We start from the raw sequence: 18,517 nt of genomic DNA, 5'->3' as shown, positions 1-18,517 counted from the left end.
CTAACAGTAGCCAGGTGCACCAGCTCACAGCGAATGCAAATATAAAGCACTAGGAAACACTGACAACTTCATGTTCATGTATCCTGACCGGAAATACTTTGTTCACATCTGTAGAAGATGGAAAGGTTGTGACTTTTCATTTTCACTAAATACTGAACAATAACCAGTGTCCTTGTTAACACTGGTTAATCAGTTGATGGCTGAACACAAAGTGTGCTATACCTATTCATATATATATATATATATGCATATCCATTTATTCCCATAAGCTCCTTTCAACAAGCTCCTATAATTACAGTATAAGACACAACTTCGGCTCTACGTCAGGTTAAAAATTACTTGAAATGATAGGCAGGATAAAATAAGTGCTCTAAGAGTTATAAAGCAAAGGGCTGTGGAAGTGAGGCAGAAAGGTAATATTGATTACCTTTAGGGGACTTGGGGATGGCTTCAGAGAGGAGATGACATTTAACTTGAGCTTTGAAAGATGAGTGAGGGGAGTGGGGAGGAAGTAGATTTCTGTTAGGATTCTTGTCTGCAAGCAACAGAACTAACCCAGCACCACCAATTGTGATGGTTATTTTGATGTGTCATCTCTACTGGCCACAGGATGCCCAGATATCTGGTTAACATTATTTCTGGGTGTGTCTGAGAGAGTATTTCCTGAGGAGATTAGTATTTGCATTGGTGGACAGAGTAGAGCAGAGCACCCTTCCCAGTGTGGGTGGGCCTCATCTCATCTGTTGAGGGCCTGAGTAGAACGAAAAGGCAGAGGAAGGCTGAGTTGGCTCTCTCTGCCCATCTGCTTGAGCAGAGACATCGGTCTTCTCATGCTGTTGGACTGGGACTTGCATTGGCACTCCTGGTTCTCAGGCTTGTGGACTTGGTCTGGAATTTACACCATTGGCTTTCCTGGGTCTCCAGTTTGCAGATGACTGATTGTGGGGGGTTTTCACCCTCCATAGAACCCTGATTAATACAGTACTTAACAGGAGGCTAGGAACTCACACCTGTGAAAGGCCGGGATTGAGGAAGCCTTGGCAGTCTGGATTCAGGAAGCAGGAAGCTGAGAAACTGGTTCTCAGCAGGATCAGGCTCTGCCACCGTTCAAGTTAGCCTCCAAATGGCCGTGATCCTTGCGCCTTTGCTCAGGATTCAGCTTCCCAGGAGACAGTGACTGGCTGGCTGACTTTAGGTCCTGTCTTCCCCAATCTCCGCAGACAGGTGAAGGCTAGCGCCCTCTTTATGTGCATGGTTGGTGTGGAATAGCGGGCAGTAGACACAGGAATTACTCTTCTGCCAAAGCTCTATGCAACGGTGGTTATTCCCAACCAGTGCTCACTAGTGAGGAGGGCACCCCTCCTTTTCCAGATGGAGCAGTTAGTGCTGTGATGGTACAGCACAGGGCCTCGAGAGGACTCCAGGCTCTGTGAGGCGAGCAGAGGTGTGGCAGAGGCTGAGTGGGGAGGCCTTACTCACCTGGGGTTTCCACTGGAGCCCGTCACCCCATGCTTCTGCCTCTGAACCACCCCAAGGCATACACTACAGTCAGGAATACAGTGACTTCCTTTGTTTTACTGGACAAGGGACCCTGTTCCTGTCTCAGGTTTTATTCCTCCTTATCAACTACCAAGAAATAATGGCTTATTTATTAAAGAGAAGCACCTTTTAGTTCCACTTATTAAAAGAACGAACAAAACGGAAAAGTAATTTAATTAGTTTTGGAAACAATCTAAATATGTAGTAATAAGAGGCTGATTAAATAAATTTCAGTACATATAATAGAATTAATCTGTCAAGGTTGCAAAACAGCTTGGCTATTTCAACCCTATTAAACAATTATATCAAACACACAGACCACACACACACACGCACACACACACACACACACACAGACACACTCAGAAAAATAACTGGAAGGATGTATATCAAGATGCTAATGGTGATTATCTCTGCGTAGTAGAATTCTGGGTAAATTTTATTTTCTTCTCTTTGCTTATTTTACCTTTCTATAGTTTCTTTTCTTTTTTTTTTTTTGAGACAGAGTTTCGCTCTTGTTGCCCAGGCTGGAGTGCAAAGGAGCGATTTTGGCTCACTGCAACCTCTGCCTCCTGGGTTCAAGCAGTTCTCCTGCCTCAGCTTCCCGAGTAGCTGGGATTACAGGCATGCACCACCAAACCTGGCTAATTTTGTATTTTTAGTAGAGATGGGGTTTCTCCATGTTGGTCAGGCTGGTCTCAAACTCCCGACTTCAGGTGATCTGACCACCTTGGCCTCCCAAAGTGGTGGGATTACAGGTGTGAGCCACCACGGCTGGTCACCTTTCTATAGTTTCTTTAATAAACATGAGTTACTTTCCAATCAGAAAAAAGATTATCTTAGAAAAATAAATTTGTCATTACATTGATGAATAGAATCATCATGACAGTCTGAATAGACCAGTCTTTTAATACCAGTCGTGAAAATCAGCTGAGCATATACCAAGTGATGTGTAACACAGACCCTGAACAAAAGCAAGAATGTGGCTGAGAAATGGGTTGAAAGACATTTACATTGTCCCCAGATTGCCTTTCCCTCTCCCCACCCTACGAGGGACAGCCATCTGCTTGACACCTCCTCTGGGGTGTGGGAGGCCGAGTCACTGCTCCATCCATCCAAGGCCTGTGGTTTTGTCTTGCTTAGTGATTTTGCCCATGAGATTTAGGACACTTTCACCATAATATTTATTCAGTTTTATGGCTTTAAATATAACACTAACTCCTAATAATCAATATTGATTTAACTATAATATCTTATTTATAGACAGAGTCCTCTGGTTTGCATATGGGCTCAAACTGTAATGCAATAGAAATAAGCCACTCACTGCCCTGGCCCTGGGCCACCAATGAAGAGACTATCAGCCCCTGATGGATGACTCGGAGGCCCAGAGTTTGGGTTTCTGATGCCCACTTCTCCCTACCCCCTCCCAAATGGCTGCTTCGGGCAAGGCAGAAAACCACAGAGCCATCCTGGGACTGAGAATGCCTTTTCACCTCATGCAACATAATTGTCATTCTGAAGGAGACAAGCCTTCCACCTGCCTTACTGGAGGGCAGTTATAACCAGTAGAAATGCTAATAGAAACAGGACTCCGAGGTAAAGAGAAATAGCTAGAAGTACGAAGGCTTAAGGATATGGCTTAAGAAAATAGAGACTTGCCTCCAACTTACCCCAAGTGGGCCTGACTGTGATGGTGTGGATTTCTAGAGATATTATTTTGCTATAATTAGTGTTGAAGAGGTGTCCAGGCAGCAAGGCCCCTCGTAGGGGTGACCACTGGCCTGGCCACCATGATCCTGTGTGATTAAGATCTATGAGGAAGGGTAGAAGAAGCCAGAACCGTTTAGCCTGGAAAAGAGAAGACTCACAGAGACTGGTGATGCTTGCCTAAGACTAAGAGGTTAAGGAGATGGCCATCTCTTGTTTACCAATGAGCTATGCCTTCCATTGATCAGAATAGTGTTCATTGCTCAGAACATCCCCCCTCCCCTTGAAGTTTCTGGGAATTCCCACTCGTATTTGGTGAGCGTGGTGGGGATTTGTTATTTAGCTCCCTGTACCCTCCCTTGCAACATGCACACACCAACATCCGTTCACCTTTGCCTGGAAACAGCTCTAGATTCCACAAGGAGAGTCTATAGTCCAGGCCTCCCCAGTCAGAGCATCTCTTCTCCTTGATTGCAAATTCGTTCATGGTGAATCCCAGGACTTTGGGAGGAGCTACCAGAAAACAGTGTGGTTGTCTTTCATATACTTGAACCTGAGAGCATGTAGTGGCTGAAGCTCCTGAAGCCACCTTGATAATTAGGTTGTGCTTGAGAAAAAAACCAACATAAAATAGATGAATTGAGAGAAATCTTGCAAGAGACACATACTATTTCTTCTGTACCCACAACCCTCCTACCCCTACTCCATATAGTACTGGGGAGCACATGGCCTTCATTCTTGATCACAAATGATTTTACCAGGGGTGAGCACCTAGCTCCATTTGACCAATCAGATTTATTCTTTTAGCACTTGGAACTGAAACACAGGGACTAAATCAGTAAGATGGTATTGGGCACTAGAATGGAATAGTCATGTAGAGCTGGGGCCAAAGTAGATGCTCCAGCTTATCCACCTGCTCCTGGGACACACTGCCCTTCACATGAAAGTCAGTTATGGGAGAATGCAGAGAAACAGACATAATAAATATATTAATAACGTTTTGGTTGTCTCTTGCTGTATAACAGACCAGCCCAAAACGTAGTGGCTTATAACAACAATTAATTATTATGTCTGATGTTCTGTGGGTTGACTAGAATTGGCTAGGTCCTTCTCATTTGGGGTCACTCATAGTGTTTCAATCAGACTATAGCTGGGGTTGGTGTCATCTGCAAGCCCAGCTGGGATGGATGCCAATCATAGCAATTGACACTGTCTATAGACAGAGAACTCTGCTAGGGCTGTTTGCAGAGTAGCTACAAATGGCCTCTCCATGTGGCTTGGGCTTCTTACTGCATGGTAGTTGGGTTCTAAGTGGAAGTGTCCTAAGAGCAAGTGTCTAAAAAGAAGGGGAGCAGAAATGGCCAGTCTTCTTAAGGGCTAGCCCTGGAACTGACATAATGTCAATTCTACCCTATTCTGTTGGTTCAAGCAGTCATAGTCTACCCTAGACTTAAGGGGTGGGAACAATAGACTCCACCTCTCGATGGGGAAAATGGCAGTGGTACAGGCAGGGAAGGAATTGATGGTGGTTGTCTTGGACCTAAGCTAGCATAAATAATAATGATTTCTAACGGTAACTGGTGAAGCTTGTTAACAATTGTGCAAGGCACTATTCTAAGTGCTTTATATATACCATTTCCTTTAATCTTTAGAACAATTTTATTATTACACATTTTACAGTTGAGGACTTTGACGCATGGAGAGGATGAAATAAGATATGGAGGATATTGTAGTGTCAAGGAGCCAAATTAGGCTGGGCGCGGTGGCTTACGCCTGTGATCCCACACTTTGGGAGGCCAAGGCGGGTGGATCACTTGAGGTCAGGAGTTCGAGACCAGCCTGGTCAACATGGTAAAACCCTGTCTCTACTAAAAATAAAGAAAAAATAGCCAGGCATGATGGCAGGCACCTGTAGTCACAGCTACTTGGGAGGCTGAGGCATAAGAATCACTTGAACCTGGGAGGCAGAGGTTGCAGTGGGTTGAGTTTATGCCACTGTACTCCAGCCTGGATGACAGAGTGAGACTCTGTCTCAGAAAAAAAAAAATGAAGCAGAACTGACTAAACTAAAAAAGGTTTAGTAAGATGAGAAGAAACTCAGTGATGGGAAACCCCTAGAAATTTGCCGAGTCCAACCCCTTCATTATGCAAGGAAACCCATACCTAGAGAAGGCAAGAGGCTTTTCAGTACCACCGAGCTACTAAAAAAGGTTTAAATGATATGCCCATTTATTTTCTCACTTAAGAGGGACATGAGAAGATGGGGCAAATCCAGGAAAGCTGTAGCTGGTGGTTCAAGTCTCATCAAGTTTCTTGTCAGCTTTTCATTTTACTACCCTCAGAATGTGAGTGATCTCATCTTGGTCAGCCAACTGTAGCAGGTGATCTCAGAGCTACTCACGGATCATTGGAGCAGAGGGAAACACCCACCAATCTGGACCAATCACATGGAAACAACCTCAAGTGGCCACATCTAAGGCTGGAAGGGAAGGATAAGCTTCTCCATGTGTCTCCTTCTTCCACTAAGCTCCATACAGACTTTTCCTTCTATGTCATTGCCCAGAACTGGAATACACCAATCATTGACAAAGGAGACTAGGATTATCAAGGCTGGTTTAGATGAGTCATGATGCTCCCTTGGGCTCATCTCTTTATAGCCTGATATCTGAGCAAACTCTGCATTCTGTTAGCAAGGAAGAAGGATGGGGTATAGCTATTGAATAGTTAGCCAACATTTTCTGCCACATGCAGCTTTAAGAGGTAAAGAGAATGGCATCTGTTCCTGACGTTTCAATTCCACTTCTGGGCTCCTGTGGGCTAGATGTGCTGTTTCCTGTCCTTGAGTGTCTGTGAAATTGCCTGTGATATCCTGACAATTAATTATCATTTACTTAAGCTAACTTGAGTGGGTTTCTGTTCCTTGCAACCAAATATGTCGTGCCTAAGAAAACCACTGAGACACTTCTTGACGCTTTTGTTTCATAATTTTCTTGAATAGGCTTTTCTAGAGTGTTTCATAATTGACTAGAGTGCTTGTGCCTGTGTGGCACTGTACTTGCATTCAGGAGACCTGAGACCTAATCTTGGGTTTGCATGCTTGCTACCATTACTTCTAGAAAGCATGGTGAGCATTGCTGGTTAACTACAGCATTCCTTCCCACTGAACCCAGATATGGCCCTAGAATTCTTAATACAGTGCTCAAAGCCAGCCAACTGGTCAGAGTTGGTATATGAGATGAAATCCATTTTCCATTTGCAGCTCTAAGTAGCTTGGTGGTACTGAAAACCCTCTTCCCTTCTCTAGTTATGGGTTTCTCTGTGTAATGAAGGGGTTAGATTGGGTGCCTTCTAGGGGTTTTCCATCACTGAATTTCTTCTCATCTTACTAACCTAAGTTCCATTTTCCAGGCTTGACATAGCCCATGGTTTCTGTTCACACCACAGGGAGCCCAGAAAGTGAAATGGCATGATCCTGGGTGTAGGTAGTAGATGTAGACTGGTCATGTTCCGGTGATTAGGGATGCTTCACCTCTTCACAGGATTCTGGAGGAGCTCGGGTCTCCATGTGGTGAGTGACACATAGACAGCTGGATTCTGTCACTTTATGAAAATCCTATGAGCAGTGTAGAGCTGTGGTTAAGATCGCAGCCTTGGGCTGAGAAAGACCGAGGTTCAAGGCCTGTCTCTGTTTCTTCCCCTGTGTATGACTTTAGGATGGTTATCCAACCACTCTAGGCCTCAGTTTCCTCATCTGCAAAATGAAAATAACACTACCTTTATTGTAGTAAAGACAAAATAAGATTATGTGTGCAAAGTCATCAGTCAAGTGCCTGGTACACAGGAAGTATTAAACACGTGGTAGCTATTATTGTTATGCCATTTGGGGACATTTTTCATGTCGTTGGGGTGGTGCCACCCCTTTCCCGATATAGAGCCCAAGAAGGTCTCTTGGCTTGAGTCTGGGACAGGCGACAGGGAGGGAGGACAGGCAGTCTCTCCCAGGGTAGTTGGGGCAGCCCATGGCCTGCGATTCTGGTCCCACACTGAGCCGATCCCACTGTGACCCGTATTTTATGCAACGCTGGCAGATGGGACTCATTTGGAGGACAGTGGCTGGGAGCTGGGGTCAGCGAGGGGACTGCAAATATTGTCCCATGAGGCAGAGCTGAGGCAGCTTAGCCTGGAGATGCATGCAGGGTCTGTTTTCTTCCTCACACACTGAAAGGCTGTTATGGGCAGAGAGCGGATGCTGGCGGTAGCCCCGGAGAGGAGGGAGGGAAGTGCCGAAGGTGTCCTGTGACAGTGCCGCCTCTGCCGCTCACAGCCTGCCCAGCGGGGCTCTGTACCCCTCCGTCCCCTTCTCACTTCACACTGGTGGCTCTCATGGGGCGCTCTCTAAACACGCCAGTTCCCAAACACCAGGAAAACACGGCCAGTTCAGTAGATCACAGTGGCAGTGGTGTGGGTGTTAATGGGGGCACAAAATCCCCATCTCCTTCCCCGCCCCCCTTTTTCCTTGAGTTATTTGAGTAGGTTTTGCTTTCTTAAAATCCAGTGACCCACAAATTGGAGGTGCCTGGACACCCTTAGCCCCAACATGGGGACCTTAGTCCATCCTAAGCTGGCATCATGGCAGCTGAGGGTTGATATACCCAGCCCCTGGCTCTGACCTCAGTTCCTTTGTGGCCCTGGCCATGCCAGCCACACCTACTGGTGAGGACGAAGCCCCCGTCATCTCTTTGTGTGGTGTTGTTTGAAGGCTGACTGTTTGCACCACAGGGGCCATGTGCGTCCCCCTCCCCACCTAGGGGGCATCAAGAGGCTCTTGGGGTGCCCTGCCACCTCTGGCTACCCATGCCCTGGGTGATGGGGGACAGCCCAGGGGAAGCAGGCCACTTGCTCAGGACCCTAGACTCTCAGCACGGTACTCCTGACACCCAGGAGCGTTCAGGAGGCACTGACAGTTGTTGGTGGGGGTTGGGGGCGGGGTAGAGGAAGAGGGAAATACATTTTTAAAGATAACCTGGAGGCAAATATAATATTTATACTTATTTATCCTCAGAGCTGACTCGCAAGGCCCCAGACATGTCTAATGAGCAGGAATTGCAAAATGGCCACGAGTCCTACTTGTTTGCCTTCGCAGAGTCTCTGAGCAGTCACATGGACCCAGATTTTTCAACTGTGTGACCGCTGCAGGCAAAACGGCTGTAAGGAACACCAGGACGTGCGGCAAGTACCCGGCTCCCAGAGGCATCGAGCCACAAAACTGCCAACCCAGGAAAATGAGGCGCTCCCTTCCACCCCCCTCTTGGCAGAACACAGAGCATTTGCACTTACACACGTGTGCCCTCACTTCGTGTCTGACACGTGTCCACACACGCAGGCACACAGAGACTCTCGTGTGTCCTCGTGGCCTCCCTCATAGGCCTGCAGGCATACCCTTGTCCAGATTCATACACACTCCCCTGTCTACTCAGACATGTGGTCCACGGGGACAGGATGCTCCCTGGCTAAGGGCTGGTTCTGGATGGGGGCTCTTCCCTGCTTCGCTCACTCTGGACACCAATGACTGTAAACACTCTGTGAAGGGGCTTCCTGTGCAGAAAGTCAACAACAGAATTAATTGAGACCAGCACAATCTGCTCTGGAACGAGAATGACATACAGTTTACTATATGGTTAACTCAAGCATCTAGGCATAGTGTCTATATGCATAGTTATATAAATACATACACAAACATGTATGTATACATAGAAATAGAAAAATGTATAGTTAAAGAAAATGTACAAAAATATACACACGCTGCACAATCGGACCTCACACTAACTTCTAGATCTTCCTCCTGCAGAGTGATGAAGGCCTTTCACTGGTGGGGCTGTGTGTATCCTGGCTCCCCAGATTGGGTCAGGTCTGTTGTTTTAAGGTTGCGAAGTCACAGGTGTTCCTTTTCTTCACAGCACTTGTTACGGTTGTTATTCTACCTCTACCTATGACAGTGGCTCTTCCACACCGTGTTGCACCGGTCTGTAAGCTCCAGAAGGGTAGGGCCATATCTCTGTGCTTACCTTTATATTTCAGTGCCCAGCACACAGCAGGTCCTCAGTACGTAGACGGCTGAAAGAAGGCATGGCCCTTTCTTCTGTTGTGTTTTCTTTCTGTGTCCCATGGCAATCCAATTGCACACATTGGCACCAGGAGGGTCACTTCTTTTAATGCTAACAGCATCGAATTCCAGGACTTGGTCCGAAAAGTGCAAATTTCTTTCGTTTTTCTTTTTCTTTCTTTTTTTTTTTTTTTGAGATGGAGTCTCGCTCTGTCACCCAGGCGGGAGTGCAGTGGCACAATCTTGGCTCACTGCAAGCTCCACCTCCTGGGTTCACGCCATTCTCCTGCCTCAGCCTCCCAAAGTGCTGGGACTACAGGCACCTGCCACCACGCCCGGCTAATTTTTTGTATTTTTTAGCAGAGACGGGGTTTCACTGTTTTAGCCAGGATGGTCTCCATCTGCTGACCTCGTGATCTGCCCGCCTCAGCCTCCCAAAGTGCTGGGATTACAGGCGTGAGTCACCACACCCAGCTGCAAATTTCAAATACAACACCAGTGCTAACTGTATTTCTAAGGAGGTGATTTTTTCTCCTTTGTGCTGCTGGCAGCCTGTTCTTTTTTTTGTTTTGTTTTGCTTGTTTTGTTTTTTTGGGACAGAATTTCGCTCTTGTTGCCCAGGTTGGAGTGCAATGGCACGATCTAGGTTCACTGCAACCTCTGCCACCTGGATTCAAGTGATTCTCCTGCCTCAGCCTCCTGAGTAGCTGGGATTACAGGCACCTGCCACCACACCTGGCTAATTTTTGTATTTTTAGTAGAGACAGGGTTTCACCATGTTGGCCAGGCTGGTCTCAAACTCCTGGCCTGTCTGGGCTGCAGGGGGTGGGGTGGGTGATGGTTTGGGTAGTCATAATCAGTTTAGGTTTTCACAAGGCAATGTTATTTCTAGATATAATCTGGCCTGGAAAATATTCTTTTGGCGGGAGCAGCATATTCTAAAAGCCATGCTCTGAAGTCTTCATACACAATTGCACTGGGTCATGCCTGACCAGTTTTACTACAAGTCAGAAGGGGAGGTTGGTAGTCTTTTGACTGATCAGGGCTAGGGCAGTGACAAATCCTGACTCACTCATTATGCTAATTTCTATCAGAACACTTGCTCCAGCTTCTGGGTGGCCAGATGCCTGTCCCCTCACCTCCAAAGAAAAGAAGGAACTGCAGTTTTCTGGACGCCGCAGATTTAATGCAGTTTTCTGGATGCTGCATGGTTTCATTGGAACAAACCATAAGTTTCTTTAATAGACAGTTGGTTTTGCTAATGACTGTTTAAAAGGAGGGTTTCTGGGCTGGGTGCGGTGTTTTACACCTGTAAATCCCAGCAGTTTGGGAAACAGAGGCAGGCAGATTGCTTGAGTCCAGTAGTTTGAGACCAGCCTGGGTGACATGATGAAACCCCATGTCATCCATCTCTATAAAAAGTACAAAAATTAGCCAGGCATGGTGGCATGCTCCTGTAGTCCCAGCTACTCAAGAGGCTGAGGTGGGAGGATCTTTTGAGCCTGGGAGGTGGAGGTTGAAGTGGGCTGCGATTGCCCCACTGCACTCCAGCCTGGGTGACAGAGTGAGACACTGCCTCAAAAAAAAAAAAAAAAAAAAAAAAGAAAAGAAAAAAGGGTTTCTGGCCGGGCGCGGTGGCTCAAGCCTGTAATCCCAGCACTTTGGGAGGCCGAGACGGGCGGATCACGAGGTCAGGAGATCGAGACCATCCTGGCTAACACGGTGAAACCCCGTCTCTACTAAAAGTACAAAAAAAAAAAAACTAGCATGTCGTAGTGGCGGGCGCCTGTAGTCCCAGCTACTCAAGAGGCTGAGGCAGGAGAATGGCGTAAACCTGGGAGGCGGAGCTTGCAGTGAGCTGAGATCTGGCCACTGCACTCCACCCTGGGCGACAGAGCAAGACTCCGTCTCAAAAAAAAAAAAAAAAAAAAAAAGAAAAAAGGGTTTCTGGCTAAAAGCTCTAAACCCTACATCATCCTTTTTGGGCATAATACTTCTGACACATAACTGGCTTATAAACCTGAGTATGAGGGCACCTCATTTATTCACCCAGCAAGATGAACTTCCAGGTCTCACTATGTCATGGGTGGGTGGCAAAGTCCATGGCGCAGATGCTGGTCTGCAGTCCTCATGACTGGCCATCATGTAGTGTCCCCCACTCTCATCTTTATGTATAAATAAAGCAACAACAATAAAAACATAGAGCACAGTTAGCTCCCCAGACACCTCCCACAGTGTTGGGCCTTTCTTCTTGGAGAACTCTTTTGGTCCTGTGCAGTGGTAGTGAATGCTGTGTGTGACCGCCGGATCCCTTCTTTGGGATGAAGGCACTCATTCCCCGGCTTCTGGAGCGTTGACTGCTCCCCGTGGAGTCCCTTTCTGGGAACTGCTCTTGGCTGAAGACACCCGGCCAGCTCCAGGTTCTGTCTCCTCCCTGGGGGCAGTCCACATCCAAAGACCGGCTGTGCAAGGGCACAAAGGCCCTGCCCCTGGCCTCAAATCGAACCTTCTCTGAAGTCCCAGCCAAGCCTCAGAGCTCCCTGTGGGAGTGGCTGAGGCCTTCATTTAGACTGCATTACAGTTCAATTTCTCTCTCTGTCCAGTCCTGCTTCCTTCACCCTTGACACGCATTGAGTTTCTTATAAACGCCATTTACATAAATCTCCATCTCGGAGTGTTTCCTGGGGAATCTGACTTGCACCAGCCACCTGGGACCTTTGCAGCATTCCAATGCTTGATGCTTTTGGCATACATGTGAAACCATATGTTTTACACTGAGAAAGACTGACATGACTATAGCTGGTCCTGCGTAGCCAGGATTCAGGGTCAAATGTGGTAAGATCTCAGGTGCTCTCTGCCTGAATTTTAAATTCAACCCAAGACTTCCACTGAGCTTAAAGCTTTGGAGAGTAGGCAGGGCTTGCCAAGTGGCATGCTTATGCCTATGCAAGTCTGACTTCTGCATCCCTGCCTGTGCTCAAAGGAGTGACCTGCCTGTACCTGGGACAGTCAGAATGGAGCCGGAGGATCCCCAACACTTCTTCCTTCCTTTCTCTTCCCTTGGGGGCCTTTAGAAGGAGAACATGAAGCTCAAAAGTTCATGTGAAATGTGGATCTGAGAACTGTGCATATCCTGAGTCTGTTTGCATTCGGATCCCTTTTGGGGAGTTAACCCTGCTGACTTCATGTCCAGGATCCTCTGTGATATGGTTTGGCTGTATCCCTACCCAAATCTCATCTTGAATTATAGCTCTCATAATCTCCATGTGTCATGGGAGGGACCTGGTGAGAGGTAATTGAATCATGAGGGCAGGTTTTTCCTGTGCTGTTCTTATGACTGAGTAAGTCTCATGAGATCTGATGGTTTTATAAAGGACAGTCCCCCTGCACACATTCCTTTGCCTGCTGCCATGTAAGACATGACTTTGCTCCTCCTTCACCTTTCACCATGATTGTGAGGCCTCCCCAGCCACATGGAACTGTGAAGTCCATTAAACCTCTTTTACTGTATAAATTACCCGGCCTTGGATATTTCTTCACAGCAGTATGAAGATGGGCTAATACACTCTGTCAGCTGCCTGCTGCCTGGATTTGGCCAATAAGAAACATTGATGGTAGAGGAAGAGGGAGATGGTGGAGGAAGAGGGAGAACCTAGGATATTTGTCCCTTTCCCTTTCTGTCGTGGTGGCTTCTCTAGGTGTGGCTGCATCTCCTCCATGGCTCCAATGCCTCTAGGTTCTGTGGCTCCAGTCTGTTGAGTGGCCTTGGCCCATGACATTACTTCCTCCCTTTGGCTCTTTAATCTAGAGGTGACAGTGACTTCCTGCTTATCTTTGGTCACCTCGCTGTCACCTGGTGGGGGTTCAGTTTCTCTATGACCTATGTAACCAATTCCCTGCATTAAATTCCTTCTATTATAAATTCTTAAGGCGATTTCTGTTTTCATGGTTAAACTCTGACTCATATGAGAATTTTTGTTGTTCTAGTGGAGCTGGGGTCTCATTTAAACAGGGGATGATCTGTTGAGCTCTGTCTGTAGAACAACCGGTCTAATGACTGAATCATTCCTCGGAACTGCCAATAGATCACCCTGGATCACCCCTACTCTGCCCTGCCCCCACTTTCATCTTAGAATCCAGTCATGGAAGGGCTCTTTTGACCTCGTCTGCTGCACCCCTGCCCACTTTTTTTTAAGATGGAGTCTCACTCTTTTTGTCCAGGCTGGATGCATTGGTGCGATCTAGGCTCACTGCAACCTCCTTCTCTCGGGTTCAAGCGATTCTCTTGCCTCAGCCTCCCAAGTAGCTGGAATTACAGGCACATATTACCATACTCGGCTAATTTTTGTATTTTTAGTAGAGACAGGGTTTCACCATGTTGGCCAGGCTGGTCTCGTACTCCTGACTTCAAGTGATCCACCAGCCTTGGCCTCCCAAAGTGCTGGGATTATAGGCGTGAGCCACCATGGTGGGCCAGAACCCCCTTTTTATGGACTATCTTATGGGAAAAAAGACCCACTCTGGAAAACCGTTATGGCCTACACTTGGATTTTTTTTTTTTTTTTTTGAGACATAGTCTTGCTCTGTTGTCCAGGCTGGAGTGCAGTGGTATGATCTTGGCTCATTGCAACCTCCGCCTCATGGGTTCAAGTGATTCTCCTGCCTCAGCCTCCTGAGTAGCTGGGATGACAGGCACCCACCACCACTTGTAGCTAATTTTTGTATTTTTATTAGAGATGGGGTTTCACCATGTTGGCCAGTTGGTCTCGAACTCCTGATCTCAGGTGATTCACCCACTTAGGCCTCCCAAACACTTGAATTTTTGACGGCCCATTTGGTTATGCACTGGATTGAAGCTAAGCTATTTTCAGAGGAAAAATACTGTCTTCTCTGTGGACAGGAGTGACTGTACATTTGGGTTCAAGTCCTGGTTTACCATGCTCCATAAGCTGGGCATTGTTTATTTCCTTAGTATTTCCTTAGGGTTTATTTGTCCATTCTCAGCCACAGTAGAAAGCTGTGTCCACATTCTCTGATTATAGTTAAGGAGCTGAAACAGGACTTTTAGTAGGAGTGAATGGGGTAACCCACAGACCACCCTTAGCCCAGTGCTTGGCACTTGGGAAGGATTAAACAAATGCTGGCTGCTGTGGGCTCCACCTGCACTGCTCCAGACCCTCAATATATCCTCACTCAGGTTAAAAAATAGGCTAAAACCTTGGGAGGCCGAGGTGGGCAGATCACAAGGTCAGGGGATAGAGACCATCCTGGTTAACACGGTGAAACCCTGTCTCTACTAAAAATGCAAAAAATTAGCTGGGCATGGTGGCACGTGCCTGTAGTCGCAGCTATTCAGGAGGTTGAGGCAGGAGAATCACTTGAACCCGGGAGGCAGAGGTTGCAGTGAGCCGAGATCGTGCCCCTGCCCTCCAGTCTGCGCGACAGAGCGAGACTCAGTCTCAAAACAAACAAACAAACAACAACAACAACAACAAAAAAACAGGCTAAAACCTGCCTCCAGACTCGGTGAATTTCATGGCTACCTCCCGTGGATTCTGAGATCTTGCCAAAATCTCAGGGATCTAGGTTGCATGGAAGACCCAGAGCCTCTTGCATAGGTTAGAGCCCATGACAACCCTTGTCCCCTGCGAAGCTTATTTAGGCCCCACCTGGACTCTTGGAGATTGGGAGTGGGGGGTGTCTGAGCCACTCTCCAGTTCTGTCTTCTGGAGGCACCCTCTCTGCTGTGTCCCCAAGTAGTTAGCTCTGCCCTGACTGGCCCAGCCCATGCAGCCTGGAAATCCTAGTGATCTGAGCCCCAAACAATCCCCCACCCCAGATACCTGTTCCCCATCATCCAGCAGAAGTAAGGAAATGGACAGAAGTTGCTACAGGAGTATTTGGAAACGGGAACCAATGTCAACTCTTGCACCATGGACCAAAAGCTCGCACTGGTGCAAACAAAAGCGTTTTTGTCCCCAGGGGCTGGTGACCACGGTCACCTCCCGGCCAAGAAGCAGTGAGCTTCACAGAACACTTGTTACTCTAGCCTGCACCAGGACAGGGCCCTCCTTGAAGCCTGGGGAGCTGACATTTCCAAGAAAAGGGTGGTGGGGGAGGTGGGGCCGCAGCTGGGCCCCCGACCCCCTGCCGTCCCCAGCTTGGAGCCAGGGCCGGAAGGACCACTTCCAATAGTGACTCAGCCTTTGTCCTTGGACAGCCGGGCTGCATGGGGCCAGGCGGGGTCTCTGCAGCTGGCTGAGTTTGCTTCCGCAGTTCTCAATCCTGGGTTTTTTCCACTGACCCCCAACTTTTTATTTTGGAAGTTTTCAAATTTACAGACAAACTGAGAGAATAGTCTAATTATTACCCACGAGCTCTCCATCTAGATTCAGCATTTGTTAACATTTTGCCATCTTTGCTATCTCTCTTTTTTTGGTATAATGTTCGAAAATGGGTTGTAGGCATCATGATTCTTATCCCCAAATAATTCTCATGCTTCTCCTAAGAATAAAGACATTCTTCTTCATATCCACAATGCCATTATTGCATGTGAGAAAATGAACAGTAATTCCATAATATCAGTTAATTTCCAGTTTGTATCCATATTTCCCAATTGTCCTAAAATGCTTTTTATAGCTTTTTTTTTTAAATTGAACTAGAACTCAATTGTGGCATATGATTTTATGCTTTCATTTTGTCTTTTAAAATCTAGAATCCCAGCACTTTGGGAGGCTGAGGTGGGAGGATTGCTTGAGGCCAGGAGTCCGAGACCAGCCTGGGCAACATAGTGAGACCCCCATCTCTAAAGTCAGGCGTGGTGGCACACACCTGTAGTCCCAGCTACTCAGGAGATTGAGGCAGGAGGATTGCTTGAGCCTAGGAGTTAGAGGTTGCAATGAGCTCTGATTGTGCCATTGCACTCCAGACTGGGCAACCGAGTAAGATACTGTGTATCTAGGAGGAAAAAAAGTAAATAAAATCTAGAATAGCCCTTTTAACTTTTTTTTTCTCTTATCACATTAGTTTTTTGAAGAGTCTAGGCCAGTTTCCTTGTATAGTAGAAATCTCTACACACTGTATTTGTCTGATTGTTTCTATGTGATGTCATTTAACTTGTTTCTCCATCTTCATTTTTTCCTGTAAGCTGGGTGTTCATCCTAGATGCTTAATTAGATTCAAATTAAACTGTTTACAAAAATATGTCCCTAGTACTGTGCACATCACGTTGTAGCACATCAGGAATGTATCCTAGTTCCTTTGAACTTTTCTTGGCGTTCAACTTGAAAGCATGAAATAAGGTTTGATGATCACCTATCATATGCCAAGTGCTTTGCAGAGCTTCTTATCTGGACTTACAAAACAATTTGGAGAAGAGGAGATTGGCCTCCTTAGTTTATAGATGAAGAGCTGGGGCACAGAGCTGGCAGGGGCAGGGAAGAAAATGAACACTTGTTAAGTAACCGTTGGGGTCCAGGGACGGGGCAGGTGTGAAAGCTGCGATGCTTTCATTACACAGGGAGCTCTGGGAAGTCAGGTGGCTCACTTAAGTTTCCAAGGTCAGTTGAGGGGTAGAGCTAGCTTCGTATTCAGTTCGTCTTTCTCCCAGGCCAGCCCCTCTCCCTGGATGTCCTTTTTGGGTCTGCATGTCCAGTGGATGCTCTAGTCTGGAGCCCAGGTTCCATCGTGCTGGGTCAGCCTGGCTTGATCATGTCCTCAGTAGGGCCTGAGTGGTGACTCTGAAGGGCTGGAATCTGAGAAGATGCTTTAGGTCAGTGGCTGTCTCTTTTAGTCCCCCATGACACCACCAGGACCAGAGTAGGGTGGGTGAGTGGGTATCTCTTCTACCTCTCCCAAGAATTCAAGTGTACGTGGAACACAGTGTGGCAGTGAGACCCGAGGAGGCCTTCTAATCTGGGGAAGCCAAAGGGCCAGGCCACAAGCCCAGTGTTTAAGCAGAAGGCATCTGAGGAAACTGGGGCCTGATGGGGCGCAGAGGCCTTCCCCACGTCACAGGTGGAGTTAGAGCTGGGAGTGGAACACAGGTGAGAGCCTAGACTCCTTAGGCAGTGAAAACTGTGCGCAAGGCAATCTTTTTTCAGAGTGGAAAGGAAGCTGGAAGCGGAGTGCTCAGTGTAGGGGTGCGGGAGTGAGCTGATGGAGGTGGAGGTGGGCAGAGAGGGAACAGCACAGGCAGGAGGGCCCTGGCTTTCAAAGTGTGGGGTCCCCCAAGGTAACACAGGGCGTGGGGTGTAGGGTACATGTGTATCTGTAGAAGTTCCCCAAAGACTTTCTTTCTTTCTTTTTTTTTTTTTTAAATTGAGACAGAGTCTCACTGTATCAGTTGCCCAGGTTGGAGTGTAGTGGCCACGATCTCTGCAATTTCTACCTCCTGGGTTCAAGCAATTCTCCTGCCTCAGCCACTAAAGTAGCTGGGATTATAGGCATGCACCAACACACTCACCTAATTTTTGTATTTTTGGTAGAGACGGAGTTTTGCCATGTTGGCCACACTGGTCTCGAGCTTCTAGACTCAAGTGATCCACCAGGCTTGGCTCAAAGACTTGCTTCAGTGACATCATAGTGCCTCCCTGGGAGACACTGGGAGGACCTTCACTTCATTCATTCTCATCACCTTGATTTCACCTTCGTCTTCTCACTCGGGACTCTGATATCAGCCTCCTCGAGGGTCTCCAGCTGCCAGTTTCACCATCTCTAATCTATCTTCCACCCTGTGGCCAGAGCACTCTCTAAAACACCCCTGGTCAGGCCACTCCTCTTTAAACCTTTGTATCATTTAGCTGTTGCTACGTAACAAATGACTCCAAAATTGAATGCCTTAAAACAACCATTATTCTGTTCAGCTTGCGATCCTACTCGGTCAGCTGGGCCAACTCCACTGACCTCTGCTGGGCTCTATCATGTGTCTGCTGGCAGGTCAGCTGGGGACCACTGGTGGCTGGATGACCCAGGATGGACTCGCTGACATGTTGGGTTGTTGGTAGGTTACCAGTAATTTGGGCTGGGCTCCTCTGGGACACCTCATTTCTCCTACATGTGGCCTCTTAGGCTTGTTTCCATGGTGGTCTCAGACTTCAGGAACAGCAAGAACACTTTTCAAACCTTTGTGCTGCATGTGCAAATGTCCCCTTCTGCAAAGCAAGTCAC

Source organism: Chlorocebus sabaeus, chromosome 20 (genome assembly GCF_047675955.1).
Source record: "Chlorocebus sabaeus isolate Y175 chromosome 20, mChlSab1.0.hap1, whole genome shotgun sequence".
Taxonomy (NCBI): domain Eukaryota; kingdom Metazoa; phylum Chordata; class Mammalia; order Primates; family Cercopithecidae; genus Chlorocebus; species Chlorocebus sabaeus.
Note: the sequence above shows the minus strand (reverse complement) of the source record.